Source organism: Macaca mulatta, chromosome 5 (genome assembly GCF_049350105.2).
Source record: "Macaca mulatta isolate MMU2019108-1 chromosome 5, T2T-MMU8v2.0, whole genome shotgun sequence".
NCBI classification, from domain to species: domain Eukaryota; kingdom Metazoa; phylum Chordata; class Mammalia; order Primates; family Cercopithecidae; genus Macaca; species Macaca mulatta.
Window position 1 is genome coordinate 10,535,331 of NC_133410.1, and position 17,939 is coordinate 10,553,269.

Genomic DNA, 17,939 nt, shown 5'->3' on the forward strand with positions numbered 1-17,939 from the left:
CTTAGATGAAGTTTTGATTTTATGGGACTGTTTATTTCCTTGTTTCTGCTCTTCAGCATTTAGCAAAGGGCCTATTGATTTTCATTATTTTTAATTTCAGCCTTACCTCAGCCTCAGTTGGACAATGCAGAGTTCATGGAAAGGGTTTTTGTTTTTTTTTTTTCTGTCTGGGCCAGAGTGTTTGAAGATTGCTGCCCTCTGAGGCCAGCAGGATGGTGATAGTGGAACCAGAGAAGGAGGCAAAGCAAGAGAGGATCTGAAAACAAGGTCGGAGCTCCAGAACCAGGTGCTTCTTCCTCCAGGATATTCTCTTTCCAGTGCCGGCCTCAAAGGGATTGATTTTTATTTTTACTCCAAGTCCATTTAGGCCCTATGTCAAAGGCCTCCTTTCTCATCAAGTCTCCACAATTTGCCATCGACCCCTTCAATGCTGTCTTCTGTCTTCTATAGCCCCTTAACTGGACGGTCACTCCTGTGCTTGTAGTTTGGCTTGTATCCAAATTAGTTACGAATAGTTGTGTCCATCCCACAAGACTGTAATTCTTCCCATGGCAGGGAAAGCATCATTTTTACTTTAAACCAATCCTCTCCTGTAGCCCCTGCTCCAATAGACACCTGATAGACCCTGCTAGGTATCTATTACATACCTGCATCAAGTAACTAATTATATAGTAGTGTTTTCCACACTTTTATGATGACAAGCATTATGTGATAGAACTTGTTAAAAAATTTTTCTCAGATCCCACCCTGACCCTCTGTATCGGAATCTCCAGGGGCAAAAACTGGGAAGCTATTTTTTTTTTTTTTTTTGAGACAGAGTCTCACTCTGTTGCCCAGGCTCGAGCCCTGTAGTCAGATCTTGGCTCACTGCAACCTCCATCTCCCAGGTTCATGCAATTCTCTGCCTCAGCTTCCTGAGTAGCTGGGATTACAGGTGCCCACCACCACACCTGGCTAATTTTTGTATTTTTAGTAGAGATAGGTTTTCACCATCTTGGCCAGGCTGGTCTTGAACTCCTGAATTCATGATCTACCCACCTCGGCTTCACAAAGTGCTGGATTACAGGCATTAGCCACGGCGCCCGGCCGGGAAGCTAAATTTTTAACCACAGTTGCAAGTGAATCTTCTCAGTGAAGTTTAAGGAACTCTCTTCTAGAAGGTAAGAAGGAGAGATGGCTCTATGCTGGGGTGGCCTTTTTGTGTCGAATATGTTGGAGATGAGTATTGCGGAGTCAGAGGCTGCCAGAAGGACATATTATTACCAAACTGCTCATTCTTTCTGTTGCCCTGAAGTGAGCTACATGAAGCCCTGCAAAGTCGCTCAGGAAAGGCATAACATGTCTCTCCCGGCATCCTCATTTGCCCTTGCCATTGCTTTCAGAAACATGCCGTTTTTACAGTCTCTCAGTCCTTGTCTTCACTTCCTGGTCCCCCGAGTCTGTGTGTGATGCTCAAGTGAGAATGTCCTTGAATGTTCTTGATCTCGATGTGTCGGCCCCTCTCTGAAGCCTTCTGGCTGCTCCCCACCCTCCCGGGCAATTCCACATGTGTGACCTCTACTTCTTCCCATTTCTCTCTCTCTCTCTCTGTTCTTTCCTTTTTTTTTTTTTTTTTTTTTACCAACTCCCCTCATCCTCCATGTCTCTGTTTTCCCCCTGTGCAATCAGTCCTGTGCAGAAAGTTTTCACTCGTGCAGTGGTTTCCCATTGCTCTAAAGTCCAAGTTTCTAAATGAGGCCCTGTTCTGCCTGCCTGATTCACACAGAGGCTTCTTTACAAGCAACAAAGATGGACTCGGTAAAAAGACAGATTATTGGAAAGGTTCTTGGGGATCTATAGAAGGAACAAGCAGCAGGAGGACCAGACTTAGGAATGGGTAATCAACAGGGGAGCTGATCATCGAAGATTGCAGCAGGGGTCACAACAGAAGCATGAGCTGGCTGCTGAGGCCTCCGCATTATTGGGCCACTGTCTCAGGATACAAACCCCATAATTAATTAACAACTGGATAAGCCCAATTCACGTGCCAGCTTCCTGTTGACCAGGACAGGTTAGGAAGAGCTGCTTTTGCTTTTTCTTTTTAAGTTATAGACAGGAGCGTTTCACGAAGACTTCACTAAGAGGAGTTTCTCGAAAGGGAGAAAGTGGGGTAACAGGAAAAGAAGTTTGGTTGTCAAATAACTTAAAATTGATGTGTCGATGTGTCTTCTATGACAATGCTCCAGCCTTAAAAAAATGGAAGTGTTTGGAGAAAAATATAAATTACACAAAACTCAAAGGCTTTTAAAAAATTAATGTATTAGTCTGGTCTCATGCTGCTAAGAAAGACATATCTGAGACTGGGTAATTTATAAAGGAAAGAGGCTTAATGGACTCACAGTTCTATGTGACTGGGGAAGCCTCACAATCATGTCAGAAGGCAAAGGAGAAGCAGAGCCATGTCTTGCATGGCAGCAGATAAGAGAAGTGCTGAACAAAATGGGGAAAAACCCCTTATAAAACCATCAGATCTCGTGAGACTTGTTCACTATCATGAAAACACTATGGGAGAAACCACTCCATGATTCAGTTATCTCCACTGAGCCATGCCCTGCATGGGGATTATTACAATTCAAGGTGAGATTTGGGTGGGGACACAGTCAAATCATACCACTTAATGCACCAAGTGGCCTTATGTTCCTCTCTTTCCCTCTTTTTGCTCTTCCTCCTCCCATTCCCTCTTTTTCTCTTCTCTCTCGTTGCCTCTTATTCTCCTTTCTCCCTCTCATTTTACTGGCAGTTATGTTCTTCTGCTCAGTATTAGGAAAGTTCCAGATGAACTCGGAGGAGGAAGTGGAAAAGTAAGATTCTAAATTGTGAGAAAGGAAATTAGGATGAGGTGTGTCCATGGGAGTTAATGAATTAAAACCACTGAGAGTTTATCATCTTACTTTAGCATTGATTTGGGGTTCCTCTTTTCAATCCATAGCACACAGGTGTTCATTTAAAATAGGCCCTTAGAGTTTGAGGGTCCTTCTAACATTTAACTCATAAAATTCCCTGCAGATATTTCTCTGTAAGAAAATAATCTAGAAAAATTGGGGAAAAGGATTATACAGAAAAATGCTCATTTCAGCTTTATTTATAACAGCCTTCAAATTGGAAACCACCTAAATGGGATGAATATCTCCATGGTATGCTCACTTTATGGTATATTATGCTTACAAAGCATTTAAAACTTGGAAAATGTTTATTAAAAAGTGAAGTGAAAAAGTCAGTGCATAAAATGCTGCATAAAATATAATCACAATTACACAGAATAAGTTAAAAGAATAAAAACGTATCAAGTGAGGAAGCACAGAAGTGAGACACAGCACTATTACAGGGATTGCTTTTAGATAATAGGATTCTTAGTGATTGATTTAAAAATATTTTGTTTGTCGACTTTTGCATTTCTTTGATTTTCAAAAATGTTCACATTGAGCACACTAAAACAAGATGTGTGTATTTCTTTACACCAGGATAAAATCAACTTTTGTTAACAACTAAAGGAGAGAATGTCCTTGCTTAAACATGGACCCACAGCTTCCAGTTTTCACGGGATCTTCTGAGATAGCTGCTGTCTTACTGAGGTCACCATGGTGTTCGTGTAACCAAATCCAGTAGGCACATTGTGCCCTCATTTTCCTCAACCCTCTAGCAGTATTTAATGTGGTTAATCAGTCTTTCTTGACACGCTATCATTTTTTCCTGGAAACCTGCTTGCTTCTGTTGCCACCCTTGACCCTTGCCTCCTTCTCAGTTCTTGTTCGTTTCTTCCTCTTGTACCAAAACTCTAAATGTTACACTCTCCTCCTAGTTACACTTGCTTTTGTCACCAAAGGCGTCCCATCTGCTCCCCTCTATATTCAGACACCTTTTTGGTTTATGGATCTGCCCGTCTCTCCCTTGTAATCACTTGTCTAGCTGCTTCCTTGACGTCCTTGTTTGGATGTCCCCAAAATATTTCAAACTTATATACAAAATGAAATTCTTCAAGGTAAGTCTATGACATAGAGACTAAATGAAGGTCCATGTGTCAAGTGATGTAGTAAACATTGGTTTAATATAATTTTCTTATTTTTTCAATTTAAAAATGTGTGAAAATAGAAACTCTAATAGTTTCTTCCTGAATCTCAATGGATCATATTGCTTACTCCTTAAAATACAAATTACCTTCTTAAAGACCAGTGTTTGCATTGCCAAAATCGGAGACAAAAATTCCAGGCTCTAATAAGACTTGCAAAATAAAAGGATTTTTCTACTGTCACTTTATTTTATATCTTATGCAATGTGAAGCAACATTTATATAGTACTCACATTATTTACAATCCCCTGTATATGATGCTATTTAGGTAAGGTCCTAGGCCATTTGAACACCACTCATCCGCTCCCACACCAATGTTTATAGGAGAAGGACACAGGAAGTTTTCACTGTAACCAATGACTACATTAAAATATTTTGGGGTTAAAAAAATCATTCCAGTGAGCGATGAACAGAATTATTTTCTCATTGGATTGAGTTCAATGAAAGGAGCCCCCCATGATTTTTTTTTTAACCAATTAAACATGACAACATAATTTTTGGACAGGTTTTTGTTACAGGGACTTTGTGACATACCTATTCAAGTTCTAGAGGTTTGCACTATGTCTTCAAGGAGCTAAAACTATCTTGATGTATTTGTTAATTACATGTTTCTATTTCTTCCAAAAAAAAGGAAAACAGAATTACATGCTGAGTGTTGTTCAGCTTTGGGATTCTAAAAAGGTAATTTGAACCAGATTCCAGATTTCTGTAGTCTCTTGTTACTCAAAATGTGTTGCATCAACTAGAAACATTGGCTTCACCTGGGGCTGTATTAGAAATCACATTCTCAGGCTCCACCCAGACCTGACGAATCAGAACCCACATTTTGAACGAGATCCCTATGTGACTTGCTTGCACACTAAACTCTGAGAAGCTGTGATCTAGAAGCGTAAGCCTTTTGACTTCTTAAAATCTAGCTTCATATTGCTATCACTAACTCAAATTCTACGTATTATGATTCTGACTACAATCATAGTAGCTTTTACTTAATAAAACATCAGACTGAGCGCAGTGTAATCCTAAGCCCTTTAAGAGTCCAAGGTGGGCGGATCATCAGGTCAAGAGATCAAGGCCATCCTGGCCAAGATGGTGAAACCCCATCTCTACTAAAAGTACAAAAATTACCTGGGCGTGCTGCCACACGCCTGTATTCTCAGCTACTTGGGAGGCTAAGGCAGGAGAATTGCATGAACCCGGGAGGCGGAGGTTGCAGTGAACCAAGATCACGTCACTGCACTTCAGCCTGGCAACAGAGCGAGACTCCATCTCAAAAAAAACAAAAACAAAAACAAAAAAACATAAGCTTAGAAATTAATAAATTCAGTAGAAAGAAAAATTATTTAAAATTAGAAAAAAGGTTTGAACAGATATTTCACTGAAGAAAACATATGATGGCAAAAGCAAGTGAAAATATGTACATCATTAGTCATTAGGTGAATGCAAATTAAAACAAAAATAAGATGACACTCCACAACTATTAGAATTGCAATAATAATACTATTAACCACAACAATAATACCTAACAATATTAAGAGATATTGAGGTTGTAGACTCTCTACTAGTCTAGTACTCTCATACATTGCAGGTGAAATTGCAAAATTGTATAGTCACTTTGGAAAACGGTTTGGCAGTTTCTTTTTTTAAAACTTTTATTTTAGGTTCGGGATTACGTGTGTAGGTTTATTGTATAGATGGACTTATGTCGTGGGGGTTTCTTGTGCAGATTATTTCATCACCCAGGTACTAAGTCTACTACACAGTAGTCATTTTATCTGATCCTCTCCCTACTCCTACCCTACACCCTCAAGTGGAACCCGGTGTCTGTTCCCTTCTTTGTGTCCATGTGTTCTCATCATTTAACTCCCACTTATAAGTAAGAACATACTGTATTTGGCTTTCTATTCTTGCATTTGTTTGCTAAGGATAATAGCTTCTAGAGCCTCTAGCTCCATCCATGTTCCTGCAAAGGACATGATCTCATTCTTTTTTTATGACTGCATAGTATTCCATGTTGTGTGTGTGTATGTGTGTGTGTGTGTGTGTGTGTATAAATGTGGTGTATATATATATATATACATACCACATTTTCTTTATCCAGTCTACCAATGATAGGTATGTAGGTTGATTCCATGTTGCTATTGTGCATAGTGCTGCAATGAACATACATATGTTCTTTTCAATAGAATGATTTATATTCTTTTGGGTATATACCCAGTAATGGGATTGCTGGGTGGAATGTTCTGTTTTTAGCTCTTTGAGGAATTACCACACTACTTTCCACAATAGTTGAGCAAATTTACACACCCACCAGCCGTATATATGTGTTTGCTTTTCTGCATAACCTTGCCAGCTTCTGTCATTTTTTGACCTTTTAATTTTTTTGAGACAGAGTCTCACTCTGTCACCCAGGCTAGAGTACAGTGGCATGATCTTGGCTCACTGCAAGCTCTGCCTCCCAGGTTCAAGTGATTCTCATGCCTCAGCCTCCTGAGTAGCTGGGATTACAGGCACATGCCACCATGCCCTGCTAATTTTTGTATTTTTAGTAGAGATGGGTTTCACCACATTGGCCGGGCTGGTCTCGAACTCCTGACCTCAGATGATCCATCCAGCTCGGCCTCCCAAAGTGCTGGGATTATAGGCATAAGCCACTGCTCCTGGCCCTTGACTTTTTAATAATATAGTTTGGTAATTTCTTATAAATGTAAACTCATGCTCATCATATGATTCCACAATCCTAGTCATAGGTATTTATTCAAGCGAAGTGAATTTATGTCATACAAAAGCTCATAAATGTTTATAGCAGTTTCATTGGTAGTCACAGAAACATGAAAACAACCCAAATGTTCTTTGACTAATGCATGAACAAACACTGGTGTATCCATATAATACAATGCTATAGGACTATAAAAAAGAACAAATTACAGATATACACAAAAATGTGGAGGAATTCACAATACATTACACATTATACTAAATGAATAAAGCTACACATTTGTATGACATTCTGGAAAAGATAACACTATGGGCATAAAGAGCTGACAGTAGTTGCCAGAGATTCAGGATAGGTGGAGATGGCATATTTGAACATAAAGAAATAGTCTTTGTTGTGTATCACTGGAGTTACTCTGTATCCTGATTGAGAAAGTAGCTACATGACTCTAGGCATTTGCCAAACCTCATAAAACAGTCTGGGTGCAGTGGCTCATGCCTGTGATCCCAGCACTTTGGGAGACTGAGGTGGGAGGATTCCTTGAGCCCAGTTAGAAATCATCTTATGCAACATAACAAGACCTCATCCCAGCTAAAATACAAACAAACAAACAAACAAGCAAAAAATTAGCCAGCCATGGCTAACTATGATTGGCACACACCTGTAGTCCAAGCTACATGGGAAGCTAAGTCAAGAGAATCACTTGAGCCCAGGAGTGTGAGACTATAGCGAGCCATGATTGTGGCCACTACACTCCAGCTTGAGCAACAGAGTGAGATCCTGTTTCAAACAAATAAACAAAAACTGTGTATCAGAAAAAGGAGGCTGGGCATGGTGGCTCACGCCTGTAATCCCAGCACTTAGGGAAGGTGAGGATGGAGGATGGTTAGAGCATAGGAGTTTGAGACCAGCCTGGGCAACATGGGGAAACCCTGTCTCTACAAAAAATGCAAAATTAGCCAGGCATAAAGGCACACACCTGTTAGTCCCAACTACTGGGGTGGGAGAATGGCTTGAGCCCAGGAGGTGGAGGTTGCAGTGAGCTGAGAACATGCCATTGTATTCCAGTCCCAGTGACAAAGAAAGACCCTGCCTCAAGAAGAATAAGGAAGAAGAAGGAAGAGAAGAAGGAAAAGAAGAAGAAGAAGAAGAAGGAGGAGGAGGAGGAGAAGGAGAAGAAGAAGGAGGAGGAGGAGGAGGAGGAAGAGGAAGAGGAGAGGAAGAGGACACTTTAATGTATGTAAACTAAAAGTAAATTTACAGGAATCATTTATTATTTGCAGTGCATGCTCTTTATTCTTGAGCCAAAGAGACATAGCTTAAGCAAAGGTTTGATCAGTGATGTCACATAATGGCAATTGTGACTGCAAGTTCGTGTCCCTTTATCCCTTATCACCCTTCCAACCACATCGCTGTGATTGAGTACAGACTGCGTCCTTTGTTTGTTTTCATCCTCCCCCTTTGATTACTCTCTCTTTCCTGAGCTGTATTCTCCTTCCCTGTAAATAAAGTATGACCTGTATAACACAAAAGGAAATGGAAGCATAAAAATTTGCATACTGTAATTAAACTGCTGTATCATGAGCTTTCTTTCTTTGGCTATGTTGGAATGAAAACAAAGGTATACCTCTGAATCAGAGTTTGGAGTGTTATCCCTGGAAACTGTAATGAATAAAATAGGCCAGGAAGCCTTGTGTGCCTTACAACCTTAATGCAGCCATGTGCTGTACTGTTTATGGGTTAAGCACCTGGCACCACAGTCCTTCCTGGACTGGCCTTTATCTCAGGTAAGTGGGGCCTTTCCGGTTGAATCTCTTCCAGAGAGGTGTGCAGGCAAAGATGATAGCCTGGCCCATGGCTGAATGGTTGCTTCTCATCCATGTAATTCATTTTCATATTTGAAATGCTGCATAATGTGGTGAATAAAGCACTAAACTGGAAATCCAGGATATACAGTTTGTGAGGACTTGCCGACTGCACTTATATGATCATCTTAACAGCTTAATGCTTGAATTAATTCAATCAGTATAATGGTTGGTAATTTGTAATAAAAATTCTGACAACTTATACACGGTTTAAATTTATCAAGTGCTTTTATGCAGTTTAACTCTTTTAATCTTCAGGTTCAGATGGGGAAGAAAAAACCTGACTGAGTGAGGTTTGGTGTCCTGTTTCTTATAGAACAATTACCTCATCTTTCCCTCCATATTCATCCTGTGAAGACACTGTAAGTAACAAAGCAGATTTGATCTTGGACTTTTCACGATCCTGAATCATAACATTCAAGACCTTTTTCTTTTTCATACTTAGTATTTTTTTAAGATTATAGATGAAGGTAAAGGTCACTCAGCCTGTTAATTGCGTCTTTAGAAAATTGAGCCATAAGCTTGTAAAACATAACTCCATGAAATTGGAATGTGTTGATGCTCATGACATGTATATAAGGGGATGAATTGCTTCATAGATATAGTGACAGGTGAGGGAGAATAAATAGAGGCCATTTATGAGGTACTTTGAATTCTTTAGGGTCAATAAAATGATTACAAAGTCACATTGGTCAATGAGACATAAAAAGAAACTAAAAATAAAATGGGGCACAATTACAGTTTGGGTGATGGGTTAAAGTCTAAGTTAGGCATATTGGAGTGGAAAAAATTAAAATGATTGATTAATCTTAAAGCTAAATTAGAAATGTAGTTGTGAACTTCATGACCTTGTATAGAAGTCATTTTTTTTTTCAGTTCTTTCTGTCTTTCTGTCCCCCAGTGCTTATGGACAGTGAGTGGCCACATCTTATGCCCTAATACTATTTAGTTCTTGAACTACAGAGAACCAAGGCTCCTTGGAGAACAATTGATTCCATGCCTTGGGAGTCTTGGGATGATGCAAAATTTGGATAGATTATGAGCTGGAGTGGCTGCCAGAAAACAAGGAAATTGTGGCAATGTGTAGAGCTGTACTGAAAGGACAAACGAGATAGCTTAACAAGACCCCCACTAGTCAAGCTGCAACAATTTGAGCATCCAAAGAAAGAAACTATAACTAGTTGGAATGAATTGAGTCTATAAGAAAGCCATGACATTCAAAGAACAAATAAGTTCATTAAAATGTATGAGATGATAATTATGCTACAAAAAAGGGTGAATGCAATTTTCCAATTAAGTAAAATTAGTAGGGGACTATTGGTATATATGTTTTGTTTCTCCAAGTACATGTTTATAGGTATTAATAAGTTGGTTTTTGGCTGGATGTGGTGGCTCACGCCTGTAATCCCAGCACTTTGGGAGGTTGAGGCGGGCGGATCACGAGGTCAGGAGATCGAGATCATCCTGGCTAACACGGTGAAACCCCATCTCTACTAAAAATACAAAAAATATTAGCCGGGCGTGGTGGTGGGCACCTGTAGTCCCAGCTACTTGGGAGGCTGAGGCAGGAGAATGGCATGAACCCGGGTGGTGGAGCTTGCCATGAGCCAAGATTGTGCCACTGCATTCCAGTCTGGGCGACAGAGCCAGACTCCATATATAAAAAAAAAAAGTTGGTTTTTTGTTTTATTTTGTTTTTTACTTACCTCTGTGCATACTAGGGAAGGAGAAGCAAAAAGCATCTGAAAGGAGGTAGAAATTACACTAAGAACAGCTAGGGACCATCACCTCAAGGAGCCATAGACAAGAATCAGGTGGATAGAGTGTAAATGGGTTTGCTACATGATGGACTGGTCAAAATTTAGGATGAAGACTGACAGATCAACTTAGTCTTGTATCTCCTAGCAAATAAAACCTATGGAAGACTCAAACAATTTTACAGAGATACAAAAGTTACACAATGACTTAAGTTATACATTGAGGCTAAACGTCATATATTAGTTAGCTAGGGTTGCTGTATCAAAAATACCACACAGTGGGCAGTTTAAAAAATTGAAATTGATTTTCTCCACTTCTGGAGGCTGGAAATCTGAGATCAAAGTGTCAGCAAGGTTGGTTCCTTCTGGGGGCTATGAGGAAGGATGTGTTTCAAGTGTCTCTCCTTGGCTTGTAGGTTGCCTTGGCCTCCCTTTGTCTTCACAGAGATTTCCCTCTGTACATGTCTGTGTTCAAATTTTTTTTTCTTATAAAGACACTAGTCATTAGACTAGGGCCCATCTTAATGATATTATATAATTTAATTACTTCTTTAAAGATTCTATTTCAAATTATGGTTACATTCTGAAGTACTGGGGATTACAACTTCAAATACGGATTTTGGGAGGACATCAGTCAGCCCATAACATACCCCATGACACCCATGTAGTGAAGAAAGAGAGAGAGAGAGAGACACCGGGTTGGACAAAAAAGCATGGCTATGAACATTCTCATTGGCACAATCTGTCGATCTTCATCGTAAGAGAAACCTAGGTGATAAATACCTGCTAGCATTTAACTCACTGTGGAAGTCTCAACTGGGTTCTTTGGTCTGATTAATAGTTGATTGATAATGCAACCATTTCAATTGATTTGCAGTAATTTTTTTGATGTGTGAGAGGTCATTGTATCTGTAAAATACATTAAATGTATTAACATAAATAAAGAAGAAATTGATTAAATCTATAACATTGACAGTTTTCTGATAGGTTGTATACAGATATAAATATACATTTTATAATTATTGATATAATTTGCGACTATCTTATCTGTTTTGAACTACCTAAGAAAATGCAGCTCTCTTAGACTGTTCAGGCTGCTATAACAAAAAGACCATAAACAGAAGGCTTATAAACAACAAACATTTATTTCTCATTATGTTTTCCCATGTCCTTCCCTTAACTCTTGTTGATATTCCCTCAGGCAACATTATGCCCACATTTTCTCAGAGATGAGCAAAGCATGGGTCTATCCACAAAGAAGGCCTTTATAATAAAACCACAGCATGTCCTTGGCCCCAGAGCTCACTGTTTATGGGAAAATTGATTCAATAAATATAATTCATTAAAAGAGGCTCATAACTTGAGGTATTACTAGAGTAATTCAGTGGAATTTGCCTTTGAAAATAGGACTGTATGGGAGGCCAATTCTTAGCCTGAAGGAATTACCTGAGAACAAGACATGACTTCAAATCTACTTTACTAAACAACTCTATTCATGTGACCTAGAGTGTCCTATATATCAAGTCTGTGACCTAAGTCAAGACATCACTTTATGGGAAACTTGCCCATAGAAATTAATGTCAGTAATCATTATCTTTTGAATATCTTCTGTAGTGCTATTTGATAATCTGTGTACAGCAATCATGGACTATTTCATCTAACTCACAGTATACATATTACTTTCCCAAAGATAAAATCAGAAATTTAATAATACTAATCAGGACTCTAAAAGAGGGACAGAGCAAGATAGCCAAATAGAATCCTCCACCAATTGTTTTCTCTGCAGGAACACCAAATTTGACAAATATCTATGTAAGAAAATAACCTTCATAAGAACCAAAAATCTGATACTAGCTCAGCCACAAGTGGGGTAGAGCACCAAGCAGCCTCTTGAGATCCCCACTTCCAGGCCTGGCTGTTGGAAGTCATTTCTGGACCTGCCCTGTTACCGAAGGGAGTCCTCTGTCTTGAATGGTGAGTCCCAGGCCTAGCAGCCTTTACCACAAGGTGAAGAGTCCTTGGACCTGAAGCGAACACCAGAGGTAGCCTGACAGTACTCTTTGTGCACCTGTGGTGGTGGCGGCCATGGGGAAAGGCTCCTCTGTCTGTGCAAAGGAGAGAGAAGAATGGGAAAGTCTTTGTCTCGTGGTGTCAGTTCCAGCTTAGTCATAGTAGTATAGGGCACCAGGTAGATTTCTAAGGTTTTTACTCCAGTCCTTGGTTCCCAGATGGCATCTCTTGACCCACTTGGGATCTGGGGTAACTCACTGCCCTAAAGGGAAGGACACAGACATGGCTGGTATCACCACCTGCTGATTGTAGAGCCCCAGGACCTGGAGACAACATAGGCTGTATAGTCAGGGAGTGGTTCCAGCAGGTCTTGGGCAAGATCCAGGGCTGTGCTGGCTTCAGGTCTGACTCGGCACAATTCAAGTGGTGGTGGCCACAGGGGAACTTGTGTCACCCCACCCCCAACTCCAGCACAAGGAGAGAGACTCTGTTTAGGAGAAAGTAAGGGAAGAGAACAAGAGTATCTGTCTTGTAATCCAGAGAATTCTTCCAGATGTTTTCCAAGACTACCAAGGCAGTACCTCTATGGTTCTGCAAGAAACACTGCATTACTGGGCTTGGGGTACCCTCTAATAGAGATATGGTTTAGATCATGACACTCAAGTCCCTTTGAATACCTGGAAAGCCTTCCCAAGAAAGATGGGTACAAACAAGCCAAGACTGCAAAGACTACGATAAATACTGAACTCCTCCTTGCAGACATGGACAAACATCTGAAAGTATCAAGGCTATCCAGGAAAACATGACCTTACCAAACAAATAAAATAATGCCCCAGGAACCAATCCTGGAGAAACAGAGATATGCAACCTTTCAGAAAGAGAATTCAAAATAGCTGTTTTGAGGAAACTCAAAAGAAACTCAATATAACAGAGAGAAAGAATTCCAAAATCTCTCAGATAAATTTAACTAAGATATTGAGATAACAAAAAAGAATCAAGTGGAAATTCTGGAGTTGAAAAATGCAATTGATATACTGAAGAATGTATCAGTGTCTCTTAATAGCAGAATTGATCAAGCAGAAGAAAGAATTAGTGAACTTGAAAACAGGCCATTTGAAAATAGAGAGTCAAAGGAGACAAAAGAAAAAAGAGTAAAAACCAGTGGCCTACAAGATCTACACAATAGCCCCAAAAGGGCAAATCTAAGAGATTTTTTGGCCTTAAAGAGGAGGTAGAGGAAGAGATAGAGGAGAAAATTTATTCAGTCGGGCATAATAACAGAGAACTTCCTAAACCTAGAGAAAAATATCAACATTCAAGTATAAGAAGGTTATATAAAACCAAAGAAGACTACCTCAAAGCATAATAATCAAAGTCGCAAAGGTCAATAATTTTTTTTAAAAAAAGGGATCTTAAAAGCAGCAAGGAAAAAGACACAAATAAAATACAATGGAGCTTTAATATACCTGGGAGTACTTTCTCTGCTGTTGCTCAACATAGTTGAGCTTGCTCTACAACTGAAAGTACTAGCTAGAGCAATCAAAGAAGATAAAGAAGTAAAGGACATTCAAATTGAATAGAAAGAAGTCAAATTATTCTGGTTTGCAGATGACATGATCTCATATTTGAAAAAACCTAAAGACCACCAAAAAACTATTAAAACTGATAAATTTAGTAGACTTGCAGGATACCAAATCAACGTACAAAAATCAGTGGCATTTCAATATTCCAACAGCAAACAATCTGAAAATTAATCAAGAAAAGAATTTCATTTACAATAGGTACAAATAAAATTAAATACCTAGGAATTAGCTTAACTAAAGAAGTGGAAACTCTTTACAGTGAAAACTATAAAACATTGATGTAAGAAATTAAAGAGGACATAATTTCATGGATTGATAAAATGTTCATACTACTAAAGCAATCTACTGATTTAATGCAATCCCTATAAAAAAAAATACTAATGACATTCTTCACAGAAATAGAAACAAAATCCTAAAATTGATACGGAACCATCAAAGACCCAGAATAGCCAAAGCTATCCTGAGCCAAAAGGACAAAACTGGAGGAATCATATTACCTGACTTCAAATTATGCTACAGAGCTGTAGTAACCACAACAGCATGGTATTGACATAAAAACAGATATATAGACCAATGAAAAAGAATCGACAATCCACAAACAAGTCCATCCATCTACAGTGAACTCATTACTGACAAAGGTGCTAAGAACATATACTGGGAAGAGGACAGCCCCTTCAATATGTGGTGCTGGGAAAACTGAATACCCATATGCAGAAAAATGAATCTAGACTCTTATCTCTTGGTATATACAAAAATCTAACCAAAATGGATTAAATACCTAAAGATAAGACCTCAACTATGAAACTACTCAAAGAAAACATTGGGGCATCTCTCCAGGACATTGGATTGGGCAAAGATTTCTTGAGTAATACCCCAAAAGCACAGGCAACCAAAGCAAAAATGGACATATGGAGTCACATGAAGTTAAAAAGCTTCTGCACAGCAAAGGAAACAAAGTCAAGAGACAACCCACAGAATGGGAGAAAATATTTGGAAACTATCCATCTGACAAGGGATTAATAACCAGAATACATAAGGGGCTCAAACAACTCTTACAGGAAAAATAAATCTAACAATCCGATTTAAAAATGGGCAAAATATTTGGATAGACATTTCTCAAAAGAAGACATACAAATGGCAAACAGAAAAATGAAAAGATCCTCAACACCATTGATCATCAGAGAAATGGAAGCCAAAATTAGAATGAGATACCATCTCACTCCAGTTAAAATGGGTTTTATCCAAGAGACAGGCAATAACAAATGGTAGAAGGGATGTGGAGAACAGAGAACCTTCATACACTGTGAATATAAATTAGTACAACCACTATGGAGAACAGTTTTGAGGTTCCTCAAAAAACTAAAAATAAAGCTATTAGATGATCCAGCAGCCCCATGCTAGGTATATACCCAAAAGAAAGGAAATCAGTCTCTCAAAGAAATATCTTCACTCTCATGTTTATTGCAGCACTATTTAGGATAGCCAAGATTGTCCATCAACAGATGAATGGGTAAAGAAAATATGATATTTATACACAATGGAGTACTATTCAGCCATAAAAAAGAGTAAGAATCGGCCAGGCACGGTGGTTCACGCCTGTAATCCCGGCACTTTGGGAGGCCGAGGCGGCAAATCATGAGATCAGGAGATCCAGACCATCCTGGCTAATGCGGTGATACTCCGTATCTACTAAAAATACAAAAAATTAGCTGGGGGTGGTGGCGGGCGCCTGTAGTCCCAGCTACTCAGGAGGCTGAGGCAGGAGAATGGCATGAACCTGAGAGGCGGAGCTTGCGGTGAGCCAATATCGCCACTGCACTCCAGCCTGCGTGACAGAAGGAGACTCCCTCTCAAAAAAAAAAAAAAAAAAAAAAAAGAATGAGAATCTGTCATTTGCAGTGACATGGATAGAACTAGAGGTCATTATGTTAACTGAAATAAGTCAGGCACAGAAAGACAAATTTCACATGTTCTCACTTACTTGTGGGAACTTAAAATAATTGAACTCATGAAGATGGAGGGTAGAAGGATGGTTGCTAGAATCTGGGAAGAGCAGTGAAGGGATATGGGGGGAGTTGGGATGGCTAATGGGTAAAAAAAAATAGAAGAAATGAATAAGACTTATTATTCGAGAGCACAACAGGGTGACCATTACCAATAATAATTTAATTGTACATTTTAAAATGACTAAAAGAGTATAATTAGATTGTAACACAAAGGATAAATTCTTGAGGTGATGAATTCACCCTGATGTAATTATTCTGCATTGCCTGTCTGTTCCAAAATCTCATGTACCCCCTAAATATCTACTTCTACTGCATACCCACAACAATTAGAAATATAAAATTAATATAAATAAAAACTAAAATAAAATACTAATCATTTCTGAGTTTACCTGAAATTCAAATACTTATCTTAAATGCTATAAATCTAGTGACTTTTAACTAAAATACACTGTTTTTTACCCCTCGAATCTTAGTTACCCATTTGTGAAATAAATATGACACCTACTCACGAGACCCTTGTCGAGTTCAATTATATTTACATAGAAGGAAGGCACTCCTCTTTCCATGGTGAGACCCAGGATGGCTGGGTGTTTTCAGTCTTCTCCTCCCAAAACCTCAGTTTTGAATATATTTTTGAGTATAATTATATTTACATTTATCTGTATACAACTATGAATGTTGGAGGTGAAGTCAATTCCGTCTCTCAGTCTTAAATGAGGCCCATTGTGGATGGATGGTGACATGGCCACCCTCTTCCCTTTCGACGTGGCATGTGATCAGGGTCTGGGTTTGCTATTGCTCAGAGTAGGGTTGCCAGATTAAGCAAGCGAAAACTTAACAAGCCCAGTTAAATTTAAATTTCAAGTAAACAAAAATTTTCTGTTGTATGCTTCATAAAATATTTTGGGCATATTCATAAAAAAATTGTTTATCTCAATTTTTTTTTTTTTCTGGCAACCCTAATCATAAGCCTGGGCACTAGAATCAGCAGCTGTTACTAGAGCCAGAGCCTTCTTGGCAAGAAATGGACAAGTCAGCAATTAACAGGACAGCTCTCAGAATTTGGGACAGGCACTGAGGGCCAGTCTCAAACATAAAGAAAAGGAAAAGACAGGCACAAAGAACGTGACTATACAGCCCAAGCCCCATAGACGACTTGGGAGGATTCTTTCCTTCCATTTGATTTTCCTCTTTCATTTAGGGAAACAAGCAAACAATTCTATTTTTCTGTTTACCTCAAATTTGGGAACTCTCTAGATTGACATTAATGCAACTATTTTTTTTTTCTGTTTTAGGGTCACATGCATTCACAATACACTAAAATGTGAGAAAAGGATATCTTTATTTTCTTTCTAGTCTTTCTCGGAAGCCCCCATTTCACTGGGTGATGGAGAAAAATCTAAATTTAGTCCAGTCTGGCAAACAATTCTATCCAATAATGCAAGTGATCTTTTGGGGATAATGCAGCTTTATAGACTTAAATGTTTGATTTTTTTTTCAGATGCTTTCTCTAATATTCGTATTTCTCAGGTACCCTGGTACCATGTTGAAGAGAACTCCAAAACGATAGAGTTTATCACCTCAGAGTCCTGCCTGGAACAACAATCACTGATTAACTTTGAGTTCTGTTACAGACCCTGTGTAGTGAGGTGAGTATTAAAGTGAGGCCTTGATAAAAGGATGAATAATTTCATGAGTTTCTGTAGATTCAGCAGGGACCAGAAGCCAGCGGAGCTGACTTTCCATATGACTGAGGTGGAGAGATTCAGGCTATGACAGAGTGAAGGCTGACATGTGCTTCTTCTGGCCTCAGCAACATTTGGAAAAGAGCTCAGTGACAGAAATAGATACAGGAATTGAGATAATGGGGGCCTCGTTTCTCCTCAGCTTGGGATGTGGA

At 39.1% G+C, this 17,939-nt stretch overlaps 1 long non-coding RNA gene across 1 annotated transcript; it reads left to right on the forward strand.

The window, feature by feature from the left end:
• The first annotated feature begins 294 nt into the window (after positions 1-294).
• Positions 295-5,441, forward strand: LOC144340962 (uncharacterized). Its single transcript, XR_013417498.1, has 2 exons — positions 295-1,160; positions 4,737-5,441. It is a non-coding gene; the product is annotated as an uncharacterized LOC144340962 (long non-coding RNA).
• The last annotated feature ends 12,498 nt before the right edge of the window (positions 5,442-17,939 follow it).